Source organism: Vidua chalybeata, chromosome Z (assembly GCF_026979565.1).
Source record: "Vidua chalybeata isolate OUT-0048 chromosome Z, bVidCha1 merged haplotype, whole genome shotgun sequence".
NCBI lineage: Eukaryota > Metazoa > Chordata > Aves > Passeriformes > Viduidae > Vidua > Vidua chalybeata.
This window is the reverse complement of record NC_071570.1, coordinates 20,751,849-20,774,666: the sequence shown is the minus strand read 5'-3', so window position 1 is coordinate 20,774,666 and position 22,818 is coordinate 20,751,849. Positions and strand designations below refer to the sequence as shown.

Below are 22,818 nucleotides of genomic sequence, written 5' to 3'. Positions count from 1 at the left end.
GGATGACGGTTTAGGTTCCCCGAGGGCCCTGACTCAGGAGGCCAGAGCAGCACTCGAGAAGGTCCAGACCACCATTGTGAGCAGGCAGGCCCATTGTTCTCAATCAGGGCTGCCTTTCCACTTCATAGTACTGGGTGAGTTGCCATATCTCTATGGGATGATATTTCAGTGGGACAAGGGTCAACAGGATCCCCTCTTAATAACAGAGTGGGCGTTCCTTGGCCACAGCCAGTCCAAAAGCATTACCAGGCCATAGGTGCTGATGGCCCAGCTCATCATGCGGGTCAGGGCTCGCCTGCAAGTGTTACCAGGGTGTGATTTCACATGTATCCACCTTCCCATCAAGACATCAACAGGGAAGATGATCAAGGAGACCTTTGAGCACCTTTTGAGACAAAATGAAAATTTGCAGTTCGCCCTTGATAGCTACTCCAGTCAAATTCAGATTGGGAACCCAGGTCACCATTTATTCAATACAGAATTCAAATTATTGCCAAAAGAGATACAAAGTAAAAGACCACTCAAAGCCCTGACAGCATTAACAGATGCATCAGGAAAATCCCACAAGTCAGTGGTGACTTGGAGGGACCCCAAGACTCAGCTGTGGGAAACAGATGTTAAGATAGTAGAGGGTTCTCCACAAGTAGCTGAGTTGGACGCAGTTGTAAGGGCATTTGAGAGATTTGGCGAATCTTTTAATTTGGTTACCAATTCAGCTTATATTGCAGGAGTAGTATCAAGGGCAGACATGAATTATTCTATAAGCAGCTGGCTCATGTTTCACCATCAGCAGCCCTTGTTCTATTGGGAGACTTTAACCTGATGGACGTCTGCTGGAAACTCAACACAGCAGGGAGGAGGCAGTCTAGAAAGTTTTCTGAAATTCATGGAAAATAACTTCCTGGCACAGCTGGTAAGAGCCTATTAGGAGTGAGGCCCTGCTAGACCTGCAGTTTGCAAACAGAGAAAGGCTGGTGGGAGATATGGTAGTCGGAGTTTACCTTGGGCATAGTGACCATGAAATCATACAGTCAGTGAAATAAGGACGGACATCAACAAAACCTCTACCCTGAACTTCCAGAGGGCAGACTTTGTCCTGTTCAGGATACTGATTTGGAAAGTTCCTTGAGAAGCAGCCTTTAGAAACAGAGGCCCAGGAAGGGCATACTTTAAGAAATCTTGAAGCAGTAACAGGTCATCCCTATGTGCTGAAAGATGAGCTGGCAGGTAAAAAGACAAGCTTATCTGAACCTGGATCTTTTGCAGGAACTCAGGTAATTCCATCACTTTTGGAAAAGAGGCAGGCAGCTCAGGAAGTGTTTAAGAATGTCAGAAAAACAATTAGAGAGGCAAAAACTCAATTAGAACTTAATTTGGCCATTTTTGTAAAGGATAATAAAAGATAGTTTTATAAATATATTAATAGTAAAAGGAGAGGCAAAGAACTCCTCCATGCTTTATTGGACATTAAGAGGAATGAAGTCACCAAAGGAAAAGGTGGAGATACTTAATGATTCTTTGTCTCAGTCTTCAATATTAAAACCAGTTATCCTCAGGACAACTGTCCTCCTGAACTGGTAGACAGGAACAGGGAGCAGAATAGACCTCCTGTAATCCAGGAGGAAACTGTTAGTGACTCCTGAGCCACTTATATCCTCACGAGTCTATGCGACCAGATGGGATCCATCCTAAAGTGATGGAGCTTCTAGAAGAGCTTGCTAAGCTTCCCTCCGTTATTTATCATCCTAAGGAGGTCCCAGATAATAGGACAGTGGCTATAGTGATGCACATCAACAAGAGGGGCTGGAAAGAGGTTCCAGGGACTGCAGGCCTGTCAGCCTGACCTTGGTGTCTTCAGCATAATCACATGACACACACAGTATAACCAAGGCATCAGACTCAGACAGGTTTTAGTAAAGGCAAGTCTTGCCTGAACAACTTGATCTGCTTTTATGACCAGATGACCCACCTGGTGGATGCAGGAAAGGCAGTGGATATTGTCTACCACAACTTCAGCAAGGCCTTTGACCCTCTCTCTGTTGCATCCTGGGATTGGGTTTAAGGGGTTCGTATTTGTGTTAGCTAGCCGAGTCCTGTGTACCCCCGTGCTTCCCCCGTGTATTCCCCTCCCTGTGGTGTCTGACCCCATGCTGCCTGCCGTTGGGCTTTCCCCCCCTGCCACTCCTGTAACCACTGCCCCGTCCAGCCCCGGGAACCCCCGTGTCTGCTGCCCCATCCCCACGATCCCACTCAGCCCGATGCTCGGTGCCCGCCCCTGCAGTGTCCCAGTTGGTCGCTGTCCTACATCATCACCGTGGCACCTGCATGGATTGTGGGGGGATGTCTGCCCTCCTGATCACATCCCCTATATCATCCCACTCCCTCCTGAGTCCCAGCGCCATTTCCCCCACGTGGAGTGGGAAGCGCGGGTCGCTACCCCCCAACTGCAGCTCTCTGAGACAATAAAGCCTTCCTGCCTCCTTCGTGGGTGGTTTGGATGTGCCTTCCCTCTTTGCCTCAGACCCTTGTGTGGGCGTTGGAACCCGGCAAACCCCGACTGGTGTGCCAGCAGCAGTGGCACATGGGAGAGAAGCAGCGGACCCAGAAGTCTGGGTGGGGGGGGCACCAAAGGGTGCCAGAGCTGTCCCGGACCTGGGAGAAAGAGTGTGATGCCACATCTCTCCTGACACTCTCTTCTGTAAAAGCTGGTAGCCCACAGCTTGGACAGCTGCACCCTTCTCTGGGCTGAGAACTGGCTGGATGGCTGGGCCCAGAGAGTGGTGACTGGTGCTACATCCAGCTGGTGGCTGCTCACTACCGATGTCCCCCAGGGATCTGTGCTGGGCCCAGCTCTGTTTAATATCTTATCAATTATTTGGATGAGGGAATACAATCAGCAAATCTATGGACAACACCAAGTTGGATTGTAGCTTCAATCTGCTGCAAGATAGAAAGTCTTTGCAGTGGGACCTGGAAAGGCTAGAGTGATGGGCCAGGATCACTGGGATGTGGTTCAGTGAAACTAAATGCTGAGTCCTGTATTTTGGACACAAAAACTGCAGGCAGCTCTACAGTCTGAGTGCAGAGTGGCTGGAAAGCTACCCATAGGAAAAGGACCTGGTAATGCTGGTTGACAGCAGCTGAACATGATCCATCCTGTGTTCAGTTGGCCAAGAAGGCCAATGGCAACCTGGCCTGCATCAGCACACATGGCCAGCAGGACCAGGGCAGGGATTGTCCCCCTGTACCTCTGGTGAGGCTGCATCTCAAGTACTGTGTCCAATTCTAGGCCCTCCAATTCAGAAATGACATCGAGGCTGTGTAGAGAAGGGCAAAATAGTTGGTGAGTAGTCTGAGGAGCAGGTACTGTGAGGAGCAGCTGAGGGAGTTGGGATGGTTTAGCCTGGAGAAGAGGAGGCTCAGGAGACTCTTTATCATGCTCTACAACTGCCTGAAAGACTGTTGTAGCCAAGTGAAAGTCAGCCTCTTTTCCCAGGCAACCAGCAACAGGACTAGAGGATGTAGTCTTAAGGCTGTATCAGGGAGCTTTAGGTTAGATGTTAGATGTTCACAAAAAGGTTGATTATATCTTGGAATGGACTGCCCAGGATGGAGTCACCATCCCTGGAGGCATGTGGTACTTAGTGCCATGGTCTAGGTGACAAGATAGTGTTGGGTCATATGATCAATTGACCTAATGATCTCAGAGGTCTTTTCCAACCTAATTGATCCTGTGATTCCATGCTACTTTGCGCTGTGCTATAGCTGTTCCAACCAACTTTTCAGAAAATTCCCATGTGATTTTCTTTATATCAAGTTTTTTTCTTTATATTAAGTAATGAAAAAATATATTGCCTTCTAAATGTAAAAACAAGATAAAAATGTGAAAAATACATTTTTAGGAATGAGAAATCAAAGTGTCTGGATTTCATGGCTGTGCGAAGAGTACAGTTGGTATTGTTTTGATGCAAATATATAAAATGTTCTGGGGGTTTTTTCAGACCTAAATAATTCATTGTTATGAAAATATGTATTTTAAATGAGCTGCAGTGCTTTTTTTGCCATTTGTAGTTTACAAAAGAAAGTCTTCCTTTCACAAGAGATAGGAATAGATGTTTGAGATCCATACAGAATGTTTTCTCACCCTTGCTTTACACACTGCTGTACTAATGATAATTTGGCATAATACTACAGCAGAGTTTTTAATTAGATAATATCCTCCCCCCTTTAAAAATATAAAAAGAAGTTTGCATTAAAATTGCATTCAAAATGAAAGTTTGATGCTTTTAATACTTCTCTTTTGTCATTTTCAAATGTAGTATATAATTGCTAGTGTGAATTTCCAGGGAGTGTCAGGATACTTATTTTCCATATCCTCAGAAAAAGTCAGACAAATTTCTGTGCCCTTTTTCTTTCTCAAATTTCAATCCACAAACACTTTCAGAAGAAACCATAAACAGAGATATCGAAAAATATCCATACAACTTATGAGAAAGCTCCATTTGGTGTTGAGAAGAACATCTAAGTTAAAAAGCAGAGGAGATAGCCTGAAGACATTTAACAATACCAAACACACACACACACACACCAACATACCCCCCAAAAAAGCCCCAAAACCTGAAAACAAACAAAACAAAATTGTACTGCTTTGCAAACTTTCACAGGTCTGCACTCAGCAAGCAATGAGTTGGGTGACATTTACTGATAGAAAGGAAAACTTTGATCTATTAATTGTTTTCCAGTCATTTTCTACTGAAATTTTTAAACTGTATTTCATACTCAGGTCATAATGTTCTCACCTGAAGCTTACAACAATGTTGTCTGTTCTCAGAAAAAATTTTTGCATGCCAATATCTTCAGTGCTAGGTTTAAAATACATTTCTCTAAAAACATCTGCTGATCTTACAGATAAGTTTTACAACAGGTCATTTCTGTGAACTAGTTAAGAATTTAAAATATTAACTTCTACCTCCAAAGCATGACAGAAACATTAAGACAGAAAAGAGAGGAGACACATTCCTGACTCATCAAGCCCAGCCAATATGGTGTTGGAATTCATCTATCTAAATTCCAGCATGTGGCCTTTTGGTAAGTTAGCTTCAATATGGTGGGCTTATATTATGTGATTCTAAACTAAAAGAATAGGAAAAGAAAAACAGATATAGATATACAGGACATTTGGGAGAGGGTTGAATGTGGATCTTGTTACTAGTATTAATAGAAGGGGATAATGTAAAGTGCAGATCATCTCCAGCATAGATATTCTTCCCAAAGAATCCTTAAAGTATCCTGATTTTTAATCAATAAATTTTTACCTGCAAATTTTCACCATTATAATATCCTAGGATTATGCCCATAGTTATGGAAGACTAAGTTATATATTTTCTGGGAAGATGCTGATGCTGGTTGAATAGCGTTTTTTAAAGGTTTTCTGAACAAACTTGAGTATCAGATATACCTGAGCATTCCAAAGACCACTGTCTAGTTTACAGATACTGTCCTTGGACTTAGCATACAGTGAACAGTGAATTCACTATATGTAAACAGTAGTGATAGAATAAGATAGCATGAAGATTCTGTAAGCATTCTTTAAAGTTATGTCAAATACATTTCTTCTTATGAAAGGCACAAGATAGAAATTTTGTAATTTTACAACTAATAATTCTGAGAGAGCCCTATTATTTAATTATACTTTAATACCTAGGTAAATAATGAAAAAAAAACCCCTCAGATTTTCAGGGGGAAGTGTGTTTAGCATGGGGGTTTTTTGCTGATTTTTAACTCACAAACTTTAATTTTGTATGTAACAGTTCTAAAGAATATTCTCCTATTGAAGAGGTTAACTTGTTTTATGAGAATGAAATGTTTTGCTTTGCAGAAAATATGTAAGTATTAATCTGGAGTTCTATAGGGATACTACAGCACCCATTAAGTCATACAGTAATTTTTCATGCACAGAAATATATAAACAGATATGTTGATTTCCCAAATGACTTCAAAAGGTAAAAAAACAGAGAACCGGTATGAGAATACTAAGCATCTTTCTTCTTGCTGCACTAATGAGTATCTTGCCACTGATTGTTGAGTAAAAGGAAGGATTCTGTTCTTCACCAATTCCTTCTAAGCTCAGAACCATCTCCCCATCCTGACCAAACCCCCTGTTTTTTAGCTTTCAATAGGTACATGAATGGCTGTGTAATGTGTAACTCAATGTCTTTTTGGAAGGGACTTTTTTCCTACTCTTACAGAAGAGTAATTACAGAAATGGATTGCTCTGTACTTGAAGGTTATATCTGATTTCTCCTTTACTGTTCCACAATGATATTTTAACTCTTTCTGCCCAGCATAGCCAATGAATAAGGTAATTTCTGTTCCTGTCAGTTTTGTGTCTCAAAAATAATTTGTGATTTGTTCTTGCTACATAGGAAATCAAGAAAAACATATGTATATACAAGATTGAAAAACAAAGTGAGTGACAGGGTAGAAAAGATAGGAAAAGAATAGCAATTTTGGTCAATCTGTGCCTCTGCCTGTCATGAAAAAAAAAAATTATGTGACTTAAAATAATTGCATGCCAATGAAGACAATACGAAAGGTAATGCAGCACTGTCATTTCTGTAATTGCTGGGTATTCAGGAGTTGCCTCTTGTCAAGTTAAAAAATTCAGATCATATTGTAAAATAGGTCACATTGGTCAAATATTCCCCTTAAATTAGGCTCCAGCAATTACAAGGAAATGTTTAGTTATATGCTATTTTTAAAGTCTTGTCTTTACTATTTAGATTATTTGTTCTTAAATTGACACATATCTGAGATTATTTCATTCTTTTCAATGTGACTTGAACATTTACAGATGCTTTCTTAGACTGCTATATTTTCTTAAGTAATTTAAATTTTATGAAATCAGACCCTTAGAAATAACCAAACCACTAAACCTCATATATTCTTTTATTGCATAGTATTTCTACATTTTTGTGAAATATACTAGATTTGATAAGGGCTATGGGTAAAAGTGGGTTTCTACCCATTTTTCAAAAACTTAGTCTTAGTCTTTTTGAAAAATATATTCATACCTAAAAGGACAGCTGTTTAAAATAAGCATTGTTAACTGTGTTTATTATAATGTGACTTTTGAAAGCTTTGAAGACATTAATGATGGTAAAGATTCCTAAAGCCAATTTCAATAGCAAATAAGACATGTTTATTATAATGTGACTTTTGAAAGCTTTGAAGACATTAATGATGGTAAAGATTCCTAAAGCCAATTTCAATAGCAAATAAGAAATACAACATTCAGTTATACACCTAAATTCCCATGTTAGAAAAATCAAGGCTAGAAAACTAGAGGGAAGAGACTATCATGATATTTTGTTATTGTGTTTTTCTGGATGTTTGTTTTTTGAAGGCTTCTATATCCAGACAGACCACTGATAAAAAGCAAATTTGAATCTCAAAAATTGGACCCTATAAAAGGTTTTCTAACACAAAGGAAAAAAATAACAGTTACCATTATAATTAGAAAAATATATAAGTTTTAAAATAAAGGTCAAAACACATTTATAATGAGCATTTATATATGAGCAAACAGATTTTTAAAGGAATTATTTTGTTAAGGTCATATTTCAGAAGTAACATTAATAGAGTTCAGATCTAAACTTAGGGCCCCAAATTTCCTTCATTAACTGCAGATGGTGATAATTCAAAACAATTTACCTTATGCTTGAAAAGTCTAAGCAGGAAAATATGGTTTGGGGGTTGTCCCCCCTCCCCAACTCTCCCCCCTTTTTTTAGCCCTCCTGTCTTTTGGTACTGCAAAAACAAAACAGGTATCTGTTTGGCAGTCACTTATGAAATTCAAGGCTGCAATTTACATATTCTCATTCATTTTATATAGTGGCCCAAAGTAACTGAGCAATTTTTGGTCCGATACATTCTCTCACATACTATTATATCACATGGATGGAACCAAAACATATTCTATGAAATTTACCACAAATCCAATTTACAACTCTTTGCTGTTTAGACAATGATTTGTAAGGCTTTTACTAGAGTTTGGTGATAGTATCAGAAGTTATTTTTGAAAATAATTCTCAAAAATACATTTTACAATTAATTTTGTGATGCCATTGCACCTTTTATCATTGTCTTTGCATGGCAAGGTTTTGGGGAGTGTGGGAAGGCAGTTACAGGGATGGCTTCCATGAGAAGCTATCTAGAATCTTCCCAAGTACCACATGGCTCAAAGACAGAGTGTTGGTAGTATCCCTGGGATAACATATTTAAGAAGGGAAAAAGAGTTTTTGTGCAGAAGAAATTGTGGCCGAAGTAGAGAAACAGCCCTTCAGACACCAAGGTTGGTGGTGGGTGTCAGGAGTGGATGAAGCTGCTTTAGGTGCCAGAGCAGATTTCTCTGCAGCCCCTGGTGAAGATCATTGTGAGTCAGGCTGTCTCTGCAGCCCATGGAGATCCTCGCTGTAGCAGGTGGGTGTGCCTGAGGGAGGGCTGTGACCACCTGTGGAGCTTGTGACCATGTGTGAAGCCTATACTAAGCAGCCTACACTGCTTCCTGGGAGGACCTGCTGCCACATGGAGAAAGAAACCCATCCATAGTGAAGCAGATTTTCTTGCAGTAGTTGTGACCCCATGGGGAATTCATGCTGGAGCACGGGACCCCATACCAGTTCTCTGTTTTTTTACCTTTTGAAGTCATTTGGGAAATCAACATATCTGTTTATATATTTCTGTGCATGAAAAATTACTGTATGACTTAATGGGTGCTGTAGTATCCCTATAGAACTCCAGATTAATACTTACATATTTTCTGCAAAGCAAAACATTTCATTCTCATAAAACAAGTTAACCTCTTCAATAGGAGAATATTCTTTAGAACTGTTACATACAAAATTAAAGTTTGTGAGTTAAAAATCAGCAAAAAACCCCCATGCTAAACACACTTCCCTCTGAAAATCTGAGGGTTTTTTTTTCATTATTTACTTAGGTATTAAAGTATAATTAAATAATAGGGCTCTCTCAGAATTATTAGTTGTAAAATTACAAAATTTCTAATCCTTTACTATCCTTGATAGGTAGTTTTAATTTCATAAAATTAAAGAATCATTACCTTGTGTATAATTTCCTTTATAATATATCTATACAATTTAGGATTCTTAGATTCCTTAGAGTCTATGAAGATATTTATTAGCTGACAAGAATACTTTTCAATGTTTTGGGTATAGCTACTTGCAAAATAAAATATATTTTGTGGGGCTTTTTTCCAGATTTTTGTTTCAGTGTTTTTAAAATGCCTAATAAAAATGGGTTCATTTTATTACTGCTGGTGTTATTTATGTTTGAGAAACAGATTAGATGTAGATGCTTGAACTGCTATAGAATAAACATGGTTTTTCAGATGAATAAAGTTTTTGTTGTTCAAGAAAAAAATGCAAAAAGAGGAATTGCAGAAAGTTCACAAAACCTCACAGAGGCAATTGGAGTCACTCACAAATTTAGCCTTTGAATTGAGACCTTGGAAAGGTCGAGATTTGTCAAAACCTGATGCAGATACTTAACCTGATTTTACACAGCATTAATAATACTTTAAGTTAAAGTGATAGAGCTTAAAGTAAACACAAAAAGTGCCCTTATATAGAAAGTTTATAACATTTTTTCCTAGGGTAAGAAATATATACAGTAGTGAAGCAATGTAACAGAAGGTAGTAAATAAGCGACAAGTCAAAGATGGTTTATTTAGGTTTGAAAAAGAGAGGGGGAATTGTAGGAATATAAAAAGGTAAAGGCACTTTCTAAAGCTGAGAAAGGCTGGGAAGTTTCTAAACCTTCTCATGGGAAGCTAGGAAGTTAAGAACCAAGTGAATACATTTGTATTTATCATGAGGAACAAGAAAGAACAAGAACTTGTTGATAGTTCAAGATGTGAAAAGTCCTAGATATATGCTTTGCAAAGATAGAAAAAGTTTCCATCTTAAATAACGAATTATTGTGTATTGTTTGAGGTTCATAGAAGTCCTTTTGTAAATGTTAAACCCACGTGGGTCCTTTTCTTATTGGTTAGAGTATAATGACTTTACACCTTTTCTTTTATGCTATTGGTTCAAAGAATATGTAGAAAAAGGCTTTGCATGGCCTGCCATCTTGTCTCTGATCTGGAGTTGCATGGATGTTGTTATTTTCTCGTGTCTCTTGCTTTTTGCTTGTATGATATAGACAGATAATAAATCCTAAGTCTAAAACCAGTTAGGGTCCCATCCCATTTGTGAGACACAGACCGATCTGGCAGAGAGGTGGAGAGCAAAGTTAAACCTGGGAAGGTAAGGGGTAAGACATTTTTAGGTTTTTATTTTATTTCTCATTATCCTAAATTGCCATTATTGTCATTATTAAATGGTAATAAAGTAAACTAAGTGGATTTTGTTTTTTCCATGATGGTAGTCAGTGTGTGTAATCTCTCCCGATCCTTTTCTTGACCTGTGAGCCTTTACTTTTATTTTTTCTTCTGCAGTCCACCTGAGGAGAGGAATGATAGAGCAGCTCTGGTATCCAGACAGTGTAATCTGCTGCATGATCACATTTCGTTTGCCCTAGTAATTCATTCGCCTAAGCCCCACTGTTACCTAGACTAAAAGATCACCTTCCATCAAAATGAAGGGTTTTACACTATCAGTTTATCCCTTAACCCACCATTTCAGTTAACAGTGGTTTGTTCCCTGCTAGACTTCTCTAAAAAGCATTTTCTGGCAAGCAAAGTTACAAGCACATAACAGTTTTCTTCATGGTGCTTAGAGAGGACTTTTTATATTTTTCTTTTTGGGCTCTAATTGGAACTGTAGAATGTTGGAAACACTGAATTTCAGACCACCTAAAGTATAGCTTAACGTAGAATTTTTTGCAGTTTGGTTGATTAGAGGAGAGTATTAGTAGTTTTATTTTTGTTTGTTTCTTATTATAAACAGTGATTTAAGCCACCATTAGTGGTTGCAGGAAAAAAGGATAATGGTAAATATGTTTACTTGTGAGGGGAGAATTCATAAAAAGTTCATCAATCACAGATTCACAGATTCATTAGATCTGGGAGGACTTTTTTTCCAACAGGCTATTTTTCAGAGGCTACAGAAAGCTTTGCAGAAAGCTTACTACAGTTATATGTGTAAAAAAAAATGCTACTGTTGTATTTTGTACTTCGTTAGAAAATTTATCTAATTTTTTTTATTAATTGTATTTTATAGATTAAATAACATACTTTTATTGCTGAACACAACTTTGATTATATGTCCCTGACACAGTGTTGTTTTTTAAAAGTGCACAATGGTTCTACATTATTCCCAGAGGTATATTGTTTTGAAAATCTGGCATGGTAGTAATCTTACTAAAATAATTTGTGTCAGAGTCTATAGTGATCATTATATGAATATCAGTTAGTAGAGGAGCAACTACAGTTTTTAGCTTGCATGAAATGGAATCTTAGTATATTAAGGAATCTTACTACATTAAATGAAATCTTAGTATATTAATTCCACTATCTCTCTTTTCTGCATAAAATGAAAACAAGAGAATGAAATACTACAAATTATATATTTTGGTTTATTACCTTTTTGGTTGCTTTTTTGTTATTATTTATTTTGGTTTTTTAATCTGGCTAATTGCTTGCACCAACATTATATTTTTGAATGCTTATTTTTGAAGCTTTGCAACCTAGTGTGGAGATCACTGGACTAATAACACCCACCATTTTCTAAATGTCTGTATATCTTGGCACAAAAATTGATAATTTCTATCAAGATAAGTAAAAAAAAACCATAGAACTCCTAACAAAAAAAGTTCATTAACATAGAGTTAGGTCTGAACCTAATCAAGAATCTGTGCAGTGCACTGCATTGTACAGATATAGCACCTAACTGTATGCTACTTCAACACTGTAAATGGGCACAGAAATATTCTCTCTCCTCTCTGTTTCTAATTATATTAACATAATGGTTTTTCAAACCTAGTCAGCATTACACTTTGTCATTGCTAGTGCATGTTATGCAGAATTCAATCATCTGACATCATGGGTTTTATATCAATATTCTAAAGAGCTGTATCATCAAAATAGTCAATTAATAGATTGAAATGTTTCATCTTATCATTGACTAGTACATTCTCTAGGACAAGAATTTATTTATACTACTTATTAATTTATATGACTTATTTATTTATACTACTTATTCATAATTACTTATGTCCCACATAGTACAAGAATAATTTTTAACACCTACTGGTAAGAAGATGTTCCATTTCCTGAAGTAAAAATAAATGGGTTTGCCTTTTTGAGTATAAAAATACAAGAAAAAATAAAAAAGAAAAGAAATTTTGTTCATGCGCAAGGAAGAAATATATATATAGAGAGATATAAACCCCCTACAAACACAAACAAAAACCCAGTCTCATGGAAGTACCACCCTGGGCAAGAACAACTTGCCCAACTGTCAGAATAGTCACATAGCACACTGGTAATCTCTTACTTTCATAAAATATGTCTAGCTCTTGACATAATTGCAGATCCATCATGGAAAAAATCTCAGAAAAATTCCGTTAGGTATTGCTGACACTATTCTGTCTTATAATCTAACATATTAGATCAGGAAGAAAATGTACTCATATTAATAATTGTATTAATATTAGGAACATCAGACACTTGAATCAATATTCCCTGGGAAGGGAGGTTTTTCCCTAGGAAAAACCTAGTGCATTGGAATTTCAGGTGGGTATTGGTATAAAATTTTTATTAAAAAAAATTATCTAAACCAGTTGCTTGTATACATAAATAAGTCCTGCAGAAGGTTCTGCCACTAGATCTTAAGAGATGCTGTATCTTGTATACAGCATCAAGATTTAGTCATTTACAGGACTGAAAATATGGTCTCCTCTTACAGGATCAATAGAAGCCTGCTGGTATTTCAGCTTGAGTACCGACTACATGACTTCAGATTAATTTAGCCAATCAAAAACTCTGAACATTAATATGAACAAGCTGCATCTTTGTACTTCAGCTATACTATTGCTTCTCATTTTGAGGTGAAAATTCCTGGATTCATAGGACGTGCAAATCCATCACTGCTTACCATTCCTACTGCTTTGATAATTTTTGCTTTTCATCCCACACTTTCTGTCCCGCTTACCTGCAACAAGAAAAGTGTTTTCCTGCATATGTGCAGAAATTATCATAAATGTTGGAGAGATGTGCAAAAAGAAGATATGGCAAAGAAGTGGGATGGTATTTACACATATAATTGCAGTATAATCCACTTTTAAAAATGCAGATTAGCTGACAGAAATTTAATAAATTCCTTCTGCTCATTTATGATAGTCAAAGTCTGCATCAGTGTATAATTCAAAGGAATTGGATAATTTCATAGTACACTGAGGAAAACTGACTTGGCATAGTTGACTTACTGACACCAGCTATCCTCCTGCTGTCACTTTTAATTTTCTATAAACAATTGTCTCTAACATCCCCTGCTGCCAGAGACAATTCATACTCTGTAAATGATGGGGATCATTCAGGACAATAGTATGCATTTTCTTGTATAATACCTGAAAACTAAAAGGATTAAACCATTTGATCAAAATGACAATTTGAATTTGGGTTTCTAATAAAAAACTGACCTCCAATTATAATATAGCTATGTTTCTATGAAATAAAATGTACACCTGTACATTTTTTTAATGTGTACATTTCTATGTATACCTGTACTTTTTCCCTGGTTAAACATATTCAGATTTTTTTTTTTGCATGTCTTCCCTGCAGAGAACATACATTATAGATAAATATATCTATATATACATATATAAATAAAACTAAGCAGGGCCAGATACTTCCTCTCAGAAGTATTTTGTGGCATTTGCATTTGCCCTATATTTTTCTTTTTATGTTTCTTATAATTTTAATTCTATAATCTATTTAGGACAACCATGAATTTCAAAAGAACCAATGTATAGTTAAATTCATTTTATACATCAGGTAAGGCCCACAAAAAGCAAACCAGACTGCTAGTGAAAAATATGCTACTTCTTCCTAGTAGGGTTGATAGATAATAGTAACTCATAACCTTATTCTCCATCCTAATTTTTCAGTTTTACATTACAGTACACTTCTTCATATCAACAGATTTGTACAGAACAGTCAAAACCAAGTCTACCACAGTAGGTATTTATAACTTTTGACAGAGAGAGAAAGAGAAAATCAGAGAGAAATTTCAAAAGATATAATCAGCTAAGTTTTACAATTGGTTATTTTATTAGTCTGAGCTTGATTCCATGAAGTGAAAATATGAAATCTGTAAGAAATTATGAAAGCAAATCACTTATAAACAGCACTGCTCATTCTTTTACAACATTTATATTTTACATATCCCTGCAACTACCTGTAAGAGCTGAAAAAGGCAGCCCATACACGCAAGCTCACACAAAAGCAGCAGTGTTAAAAAATCAGCCATAACTTTGAACATCTGGTGCGCTTGTTTCAGACCCTGTTCAAATCACAACAGGGGCATAGATAGCTCTTATGGGAAGGATATAGGCTGTAGAAGTGAAGGGCACCCTCAGGAAACAGTTCTAATAGGCTGAATAGCTATTCTCAAGATACAAACTGGGGCTCTCCCTGCACATACTCCTTACAAATTTTCAGCTTCTTTGATGATATCTCCACTAAAAAAAGGAGGGACTTTAAATATCTTTTCATATTTTCATGTGTTAATTTCTCCCAGAAACACTATTCTAACCTACATATTGACTGAGATATTTATTTGCCTAAAGAAAAGTTTAAAGCAACACAAAGTCTTAAAAGAATGTGTGCTTCTCTTTAGGAGCAGTTTCAAATTACAACTGTAGCACTAAACAGAAGGATCCCCTAAAATAACCAGTCTCTGTTCTTTTCATGACATACTTGTGATGAGTTCTCAGATAACTCCAAAGACATAATTATCAACGAGAAACTGTAAGCAAAAAGCAGTGTCTGTGAAACTGAGTTTCTTAGAGCAAAATACTCCACATGGCCCAGGAGCTGTCAATAATAGACCTTACTAATACTAGGAGAAAACTTAACTGAATTGATTTCAGTAAAATTAGTTACTTTTATGCAGCATGGATCTGAAATATGCTGTGTTAAAAGTGATAAAATCATGCTGATATATGGAAGGATTTCAGTCTTTTTGGTCCACCCGATATTTTGATGTCTGGGAGTTTAGCCAAATATAATTTTGTGACAGCTGCCAAATCAGTGGGAAAATATCACAATCACACCTAGATAATTAATAGTCTCCATCTTTGGTCAAGTCAAGATTATCCATACCATTCTTGGAACTGTTCAGCCAGGTTGGATGCAGCCTTGGGAAAACTAATCTAGTGGGTGGCCTAGGTCAAGAGTGGATTGGAACGACATGATTTTTAAGGTCCCTTCCAATGCATTCAATGATTTTGTGAACTACTACAATCAATTTAAGGGCCAAAAGCTTCTTGTCCTGAAGCAGAAGCTGTTAATGGGATTGAAAATAGGAGCTGTTCTAGATAATTTTCATTTAATTCTGATCTTCCAATACAGTATGTTGCATTGTGCTTAGGGTTTTTTTTTTTTTTTTTTTTGGTCTGTGCCTGTCTGTGACCTATCTAATTTATGTATGTGGATGTTTAAAGAAGTGTTCTGTAAATGACATTTCTCATTTAGGTATTTATGTTCCTATGTAAGACTGTATTATACTTTGTTTTGTTTCTTCCAATAAATAGAAAAAGAAAAAAAGGATACTAGAAAGGTCACTGGCACTTTACACATATGGATAGCTCAACGAATGTAATTCCTCTTTACTTTAGCACTAATATTATGATGCTATCTGTCTTTGTTTTCCACTTCTCCTATACCTTGGTACCTCTTCTTCATGACATTTTAACATTCAAGATCTTCCTTTTAAAGAGATTTTTTCCCTCTTGACTTATAAGTTGTCTCAGTCTCTTTTCCTAAACTCCTAATGTGTTCTGGTCTTGATTCACCTTTCAATATTATCTGATCACTAGTATGAAAGGCATAAAAATCTTCTCATGATAGTTCACATGGTAACTTTGTACATACTTCTCACTATTTCGCATCTCAGATCAACCGAGAAAAAAATATAATCTTAATTTTTCATTTGAATTTTCAGAAGGAGATGTGTTCTAGCACCAGGATGGAAGTAGATTAGTGACTTCCACAAACAGTATGATTGTCTCTTATGTTGTGCACTTACAAAGCAAAGAACCATCTAGGCTTAACTTAGCTTAACTTACTGTATCTTTTTAAACTTTCCCTTATTATTATGATTGCATATCATATTTTAATATGATATGAAAAAAGGCAAACACCTCAAATATTTCCAAATATATTTTTGATTATTTTTGATTCTTAAAATAGATAAATTTTTATACATCCATAAAATTTTACTTTCAAACAAATCATCCAGGACAAGTGGTCCTGAGCCATGCAGGAGCATTAAAAGGAAAAGCAAATGTTACAGTGAGTCAGTCACTTATTGCTGTGGGGGATGGAGGCACTCAAGAGATGACTTGGTTTTTTGTCTAGGGAAGTTAGTTACTTCATGGGGATTCACATCCAGGATGTGGTGGGGAGATAGTCAAAGCTTGCCTAGCCCCCTTACTGTTAAGCCTTGCTGTTCTTCCTTGTTCAGACCAGTTATACTAAATGAGGCAACCTGGAGCATAACAGTTGTGACTACAGAGATCTGGAAGAAATTACCAGGACACTGGGACCCAGGTGGTATTATCCTGAATCCTGCAGGTGACAGAAAAGCATGAAAAATGAAGGTAAATAGTAAGAAATATGACAAACAAATTCCCAGCTTAAAAATTCGTAGTTCAAAATGATATATGAAAGTTCAGGACATTTAATTTTTATGTAATCCTGATGGGTTGCCACAAATAAATTACAGAAGAAGACTCTCTGCTGAAGAAATTGTTTTCTGTAGTTAATGTGAATTCTCGTGAACAAAGTAGTAAACAAATTGAAGGATAGATACAGTCCTTGAAAAACAGTCTATTAAAAACATTATATAAAACCACCATCAGAAATCTAGCTAATACTACACAGAAAAAATAATATACATTAGATTTTATTTTATATGGTTTTGTTTTGAAAGAAGACAAACTGCTCAATGTCAGTATTTCAAGCTGTTCACTTTGGTTTTAGGTCCTGCAGGCAAGATGCTAACTTTACTAAGAGTCTCATAATTGCAAAAAAAAATTGTCTTTGAGTGGATTAATTTTAACTTGTTTCAAATTTTCTTGCTATTTGGAGTAAAAGAAATATTATTTGTCACCTCTTTCATTTGTTTAATTGCTGTGAATTTAGCTTTTGTCAGTTTGCCAATCTAGAACTACTTTACAAGAGATAGGAGGTTTATCATGTAACATCCCAAAGATGCCAATGATAACATATATTGTAGATTGCATTAAGTAGAAAATTGAAGTACGAATACTTCCAAAATGGGCTTAAGTGTTGCATCCTGGGTTGCATTCAGACTAGGCGTTTTATAATGTTAGTTAGCCGATTCTGTGTACACCCCTGTTCCCCCCGCGATGGTTCACTCCAGGCTGCCAGCCATTGGAGCTTCCCCACATCACTCCTGTAACCACCCCCTGTTCAATCCTTAAACTTCCCTGGTCAGTTACCCCATCCCCGCTTCCCTGTTCGCCCCGGAGCCCTCTATCCACCCCTGTCGTGTTCCCGTTGGTTACCGTGGCCCACATCACCAACACGTTGCCTGTCCCCATTGGGCGAGGGCTTCCACCCGTGTCTGCCCGCCCCCTATAAAATCCCATGCGCCCTTGGTCCTGTCGCCATTTTGTCCATGCGGCACTAGGGAGCGGCTGCGGTTCTCCACCGCAGCTCCACGCGACAATAAACCTTCTCCAGCCAACTGCAGGACAAGGTGTGCCTCCTTCGCCTCTTCGCCTCATCCCAGCACCGCTTACAGAGCGTGGCCAGCCCCACCCTAGTGTGCTGAATGCCACAGCGCCCGGACCACACGGCACCCCAGTCCGGCTGAGAAGCAGAGCCCTTAGCTGGGCTCCCCAGAGCTGCCTGGGACCGGGGAAAAGAACGCCAAAGCTACACTTAAGGTAGTTTTCTTTACAGTACTTTATTGCAACCTGGAATTCCCAAGCTTTTACGAAAATTTACTAATTATGATGATTTTTTTTTTTTTTTGTGTTCCAGGAACAATCATATTAGATCTGGTAAAAAGGCTGAATACAAAACAGTCTTTTTCTCCCCATAGATCCTTTACTTCCCTTATAAGTGATCTAGAACTACAGAATCGGACATTGATTTGTGTTGAGTCATGGTGGGATTATCTGCATAAAATAAGCTGCATATGATCTTGTATTTTTTTACCACAGAGGCTGCTGAGCAGACTGGGGCATGAACCTGGTAGTGCTAGGGGCTGACAGATCTATATCACCACGGTTGAGCTGATAAAGCATGCCTCAAGGAGCAACAGAAAGAGAGTGAGACATTGCAACATCGTAAAAATATCTCTGAAAATTAGCTTAAAAAGATCTAAAGAGCATCCTGTTTTATATTTGCAAAGTGGTGTCAAGGGATAGCAATTTAGCAGGTTTTTTTTTCTGGTATTTTATGTTATTTTAATAGCATTCAATTAAGCAGGAAAGTTAGACATACCAATAAATTATTGCAGGAGCTTGATGACTGTTGAGGAAGTCACTCAAAGATTGAAAAGGATTGAGAAGATGAGGGTGTTCTGACACTGCAGATAGTAGAGAAGTTAAGGACAAAAAGTACACAAAATGGAGAGGCTGTGTTGAACATTGCATTCATTCACAAACAACAAATTATCATGGGGAAGGGAAGGAGGACAAGGGAAATAATAGCCATCAGTTTTTTCCCCATTGAAGAAGTATTATACTACCAGTACAAATGTGCCAACTCCAAGTAGTGAAGACAATTGATTTCCCTATCTTATGGATGAAACTCTTCAAAAGAACTAAGAACTTTCAAAGCAGTAGGTAGAAAATATATCCAGATATACCCATAGAAATCTTCAGAATAATGAAACCAAGCAAAATGGATGATAACCCTTACTGCACCAATTGGATAGATGCTTAAAAGGAAGGTATATAATAAATGAAATTGTTTTAAGCTTTCACTGTGATTTGGGCTGGAAAAATAAATCACTGATTTTGGAACACTCAATTTATTCCCATCCTGACAGTCTTGGTTCAGCTACATAGATTTATGTCCCAACTGCATCTATGAATTCTCTCATAGGAATAGAACTAATATCTTTATAGATGCTATAGCATTGTTTGAACCAACTCTAAGGCATCACAGTTCTGTTGAGACTTTTTTCAGTTTCCAAAGCATAGGAAGGATGCTTCACTTCATGAACATGATCATTAGTGAAAATGATCTAAAAGATATCCTAAGAAGTATTTTCTTTTTTTTTTTTTTTAAAGTCTATGGTTTGCAATAGAAAAGACTTCAATAGCAATCCTCTTCATAATGAGTATTTGGGGCTCAGATAATCCTATCAATGAAGTCTCTAGGTTATTTTAGAATTTTAAAAAACACTCAAGTCCATTTATCAGGTACAGCATCTGCTTGAACTTATCACATGCAACAATTAAACTAGTTGTTTCAATTTTACACAACTGAAGGCACTGTTTTGATCTCATTTTCATTTCCCAGCTAGCTGTATTTCCTTTGAAGCTGATGGTTGAGCTACAAATACACAGCCGGTCTTTGTTCTTTATTTCCCAATATATGCAGATTAGCTGGAACTAATAGCTGTAGTTCTGGCTAGGCTTCTGGTCTACTGCTGGAAGTTGGGAGATCATGTACAAATTGGCCAAATGCTCAAATCTCACACCAGAAAATCTTTCTGTCAAGGAACCCAGCAGAGCAATCACTGTAATCACTACCACTCTGTTTTCCTGTCTTCTGTAACTGTAAACCTAAAGTAAATGGAAGGTTCAATTATACTGGCAAGTATAAAGATGCGAAGTATAAAGATTGGGCCATTTGTTTTCTTGCTTTCAAGTTATTTATGCTTTTATTTAAAACTGAAGAATATTAATACATAAAAGAATGATATATGCATGAATAATGTATGATGTAACTTTAGTTAATTTCATTTGCAAATAAATGTTTTTAAACTTCTTATACTGAGAAAAATCAAAATATATAATGACTATTATATTTCTTATACTCCTTGTAGTAAACCATTCAGTCAAATATTTTTCACATTGAGAATTGGATGAAATTACTTCCTAAAACTCTTGGCAGGTGTCGCCATCCACTCCCATTGAAATTGGAAGGTTTCCCATCAGTTTGTATGGAATCAGTTAGAGAAAATAAGTTGCTTATCTATTTTATACAGCTTTCACTGGTCTAACTAGAAGCACTCTTCAAAAAGATATATTTCTATTGACTACTTTGTATATATCAAATAAATTCAAACATTTTATCCCTTTCCACAGTTTACTTAAACTTTGTATATTGAGTTTTATTCAAAACACTTTATTTTAGCTTGTATAATAACAGACAAAAATGATATGTATGTCCGAGGCAGTGTTATATTTTGAATATGAGCATGTAGGTTCTTGACTTTATACATTAAAACTTACATGTGAATTGTGTTCTCTTACCACAATTAATTCATGTTAGAAACTGGCAGCTGGGCACTTATATTTTCATGCGAAGCTTTTAACATCTATCCACTAATAAAGGTTGACAAGAAGGAAACAAAATTCCATTTTTTTCATCCCAAATCAAATTGCACCTAGCCTCTAATAACAAAAAAGGCTTGCAAACAATCACTTTTCTAAGTAAATCCAATGTGCAGCTATAATTTGGGTAAAAATAATACCTACAGAATAGAAAAAAACCAACCTGAACTTCTGCACTTAAGAATCTGACATTGCTGCAATTTGTCAAAGACATGATTTCTGACTAAAAAGGAAATAAATCACAACTACCAAGGATAAAAATTTGAAATTCATTAAATTTTAAAATTTAAAATCTATTTATATACTAGAATAAAATAGATATTCAAATTCAAGTCCCATAGTCTCTCAGTGTGGTACTATTTAACTACATGGTGGCTTTAATGTGCTAGAGACTTTTATTCCCTTTGAGATAACAATTAATCCAAAAAATGCTTTCCTATATAAAAGAAAAGCTGAATAACAATTTTCTACTAATAAAATAAAGCTCTTATAAAGGATGCCCCAGACAAAGGTAAGCAAAATAGTCAGCATCACCTAAGTCTATTAAAACAATATGAATGACTGCCTTCTTTGAAGAAGGCTATAGATTCAAACTTCTTTATGTCAATAAGTATCTACAGTGAACTGTGAATCATTTTTGGCTAACATGAGCTAAACTATTGTTCTGGCGTAATTATAAATCAACTACTTTCACATTTTTGTAGAAGTGGCAGATGTGTTGTGGCAGCACCTGTTGATTCCCCAAAACTCTTTTCTGTCTAAGAGATATTAATGGGCTGAGTAGTCCTGATGATTTTGTAGGGTTTTGTGGTTGGGTTTTTTGGTTTAGTTTTTGTTTGTTTTGGGTTTTAGCTCTAGTGCACATGAGTTATCCATGAGGTACTTCAGCAGACATATATTTAGTTTCACCATAAACAATATTGTGAAATAAAGAAATAAGGACAGACATTTTAATTCCAGATTAGTGATCACTGAAACCATTATGGTGCCTACCAGACTAACCTAAGGTGTTTAATAGTTATTTCCTTTATAAACCCTATATGTGTATTGGTTTTATCCCTCTTTTTGACTAGTTTTTACTGACTTTTATTGCTTTGTTAATTGATATTCTCAAGAAAAGCCTTGTTCTGTCTTTAACCAGCATTCACTGTTAAAATCAGTTAACTGTGATCAACCTCTGTAGCTTTTCAAGCTCTTTTTAACTTTCACAAGCTGTTGCAATTTTTAGAAGAAACAAATCAGGGAACATGAAACCTCAGATTTGTAGAATTATTGGTAAATATTACTTTTAACAGGGCTTGGTATACAGTAACTAAAAGCTTAATGTATCTGTATAAATAACTGATTCATCCTATCTTAATCTTAAGTTCTTTTTGGGTTAGGTTTTTTAATTCTCATTTGCATTTTAATTTATGGTGAAGTTCAAACTCACACTAGAATTCTGGAAATTTAATTCCCTGTTGAATTATTCAACTTCTAAAGATACTGTGGTTATTTTAATAGCTTTGCTTGCTACTGTGAACCAAAATGTCTTTCTTGGTTTTTTTAAATGTCCCAAAACATAGTTCATAACAAAATAAAAGAACAGTTTGTTTGTTATTATAGGGGAGTGGAAAAAGTCTTCCTGACTATAATTAGCACTCCTGTAAATAGGGTTTTTTTAATGCAAATACTGCTAGAACCTGTATTGTCTGTACTTGGGCTGCAACATGGACAATATTAGGAGGAGCATTATGCATGGAAGACATACAGTTTTATACTCTAGAATAACCACAGACTAGCAAGGCATTCTCCATAATTTACATTTATGAGTTTCAATTTCAAATTAATTTTACAAACTTAATGGTTTGGGAAATTATTATGGAAAACAATAATTTAGGGTTGACCTTTTTTGAGCTACCTGTTACTTGACTGGTTTAGCTAGCAATGTCTTTAATTGAATTTGTCAGCAAAAATATATGTGCTAACAGCTGCTGACTTAAATTTTATAATTATTGTTATTACCTTAGATAAAAATTTAAGCAGGCAAAA

General features: G+C 36.4%; 1 protein-coding gene and 1 long non-coding RNA gene across 2 annotated transcripts in view; one reads left to right on the top strand and one right to left on the bottom strand.

Annotated features, from left to right (window-relative positions):
* Nucleotides 1-22,818, bottom strand: part of PTPRD (protein tyrosine phosphatase receptor type D) — a 975,596-nt gene that overhangs the window by 936,817 nt on the left and 15,961 nt on the right. The gene's annotated exons all lie outside the window — the stretch shown is intronic.
* Nucleotides 10,181-22,818, top strand: part of LOC128782094 (uncharacterized) — a 59,756-nt gene continuing 47,118 nt past the window's right edge. Inside the window, exon 1 of the long non-coding RNA XR_008428648.1 lies at nucleotides 10,181-10,328. This is a non-coding gene — a long non-coding RNA (uncharacterized LOC128782094). The remainder of the gene's footprint in view (nucleotides 10,329-22,818) is intronic.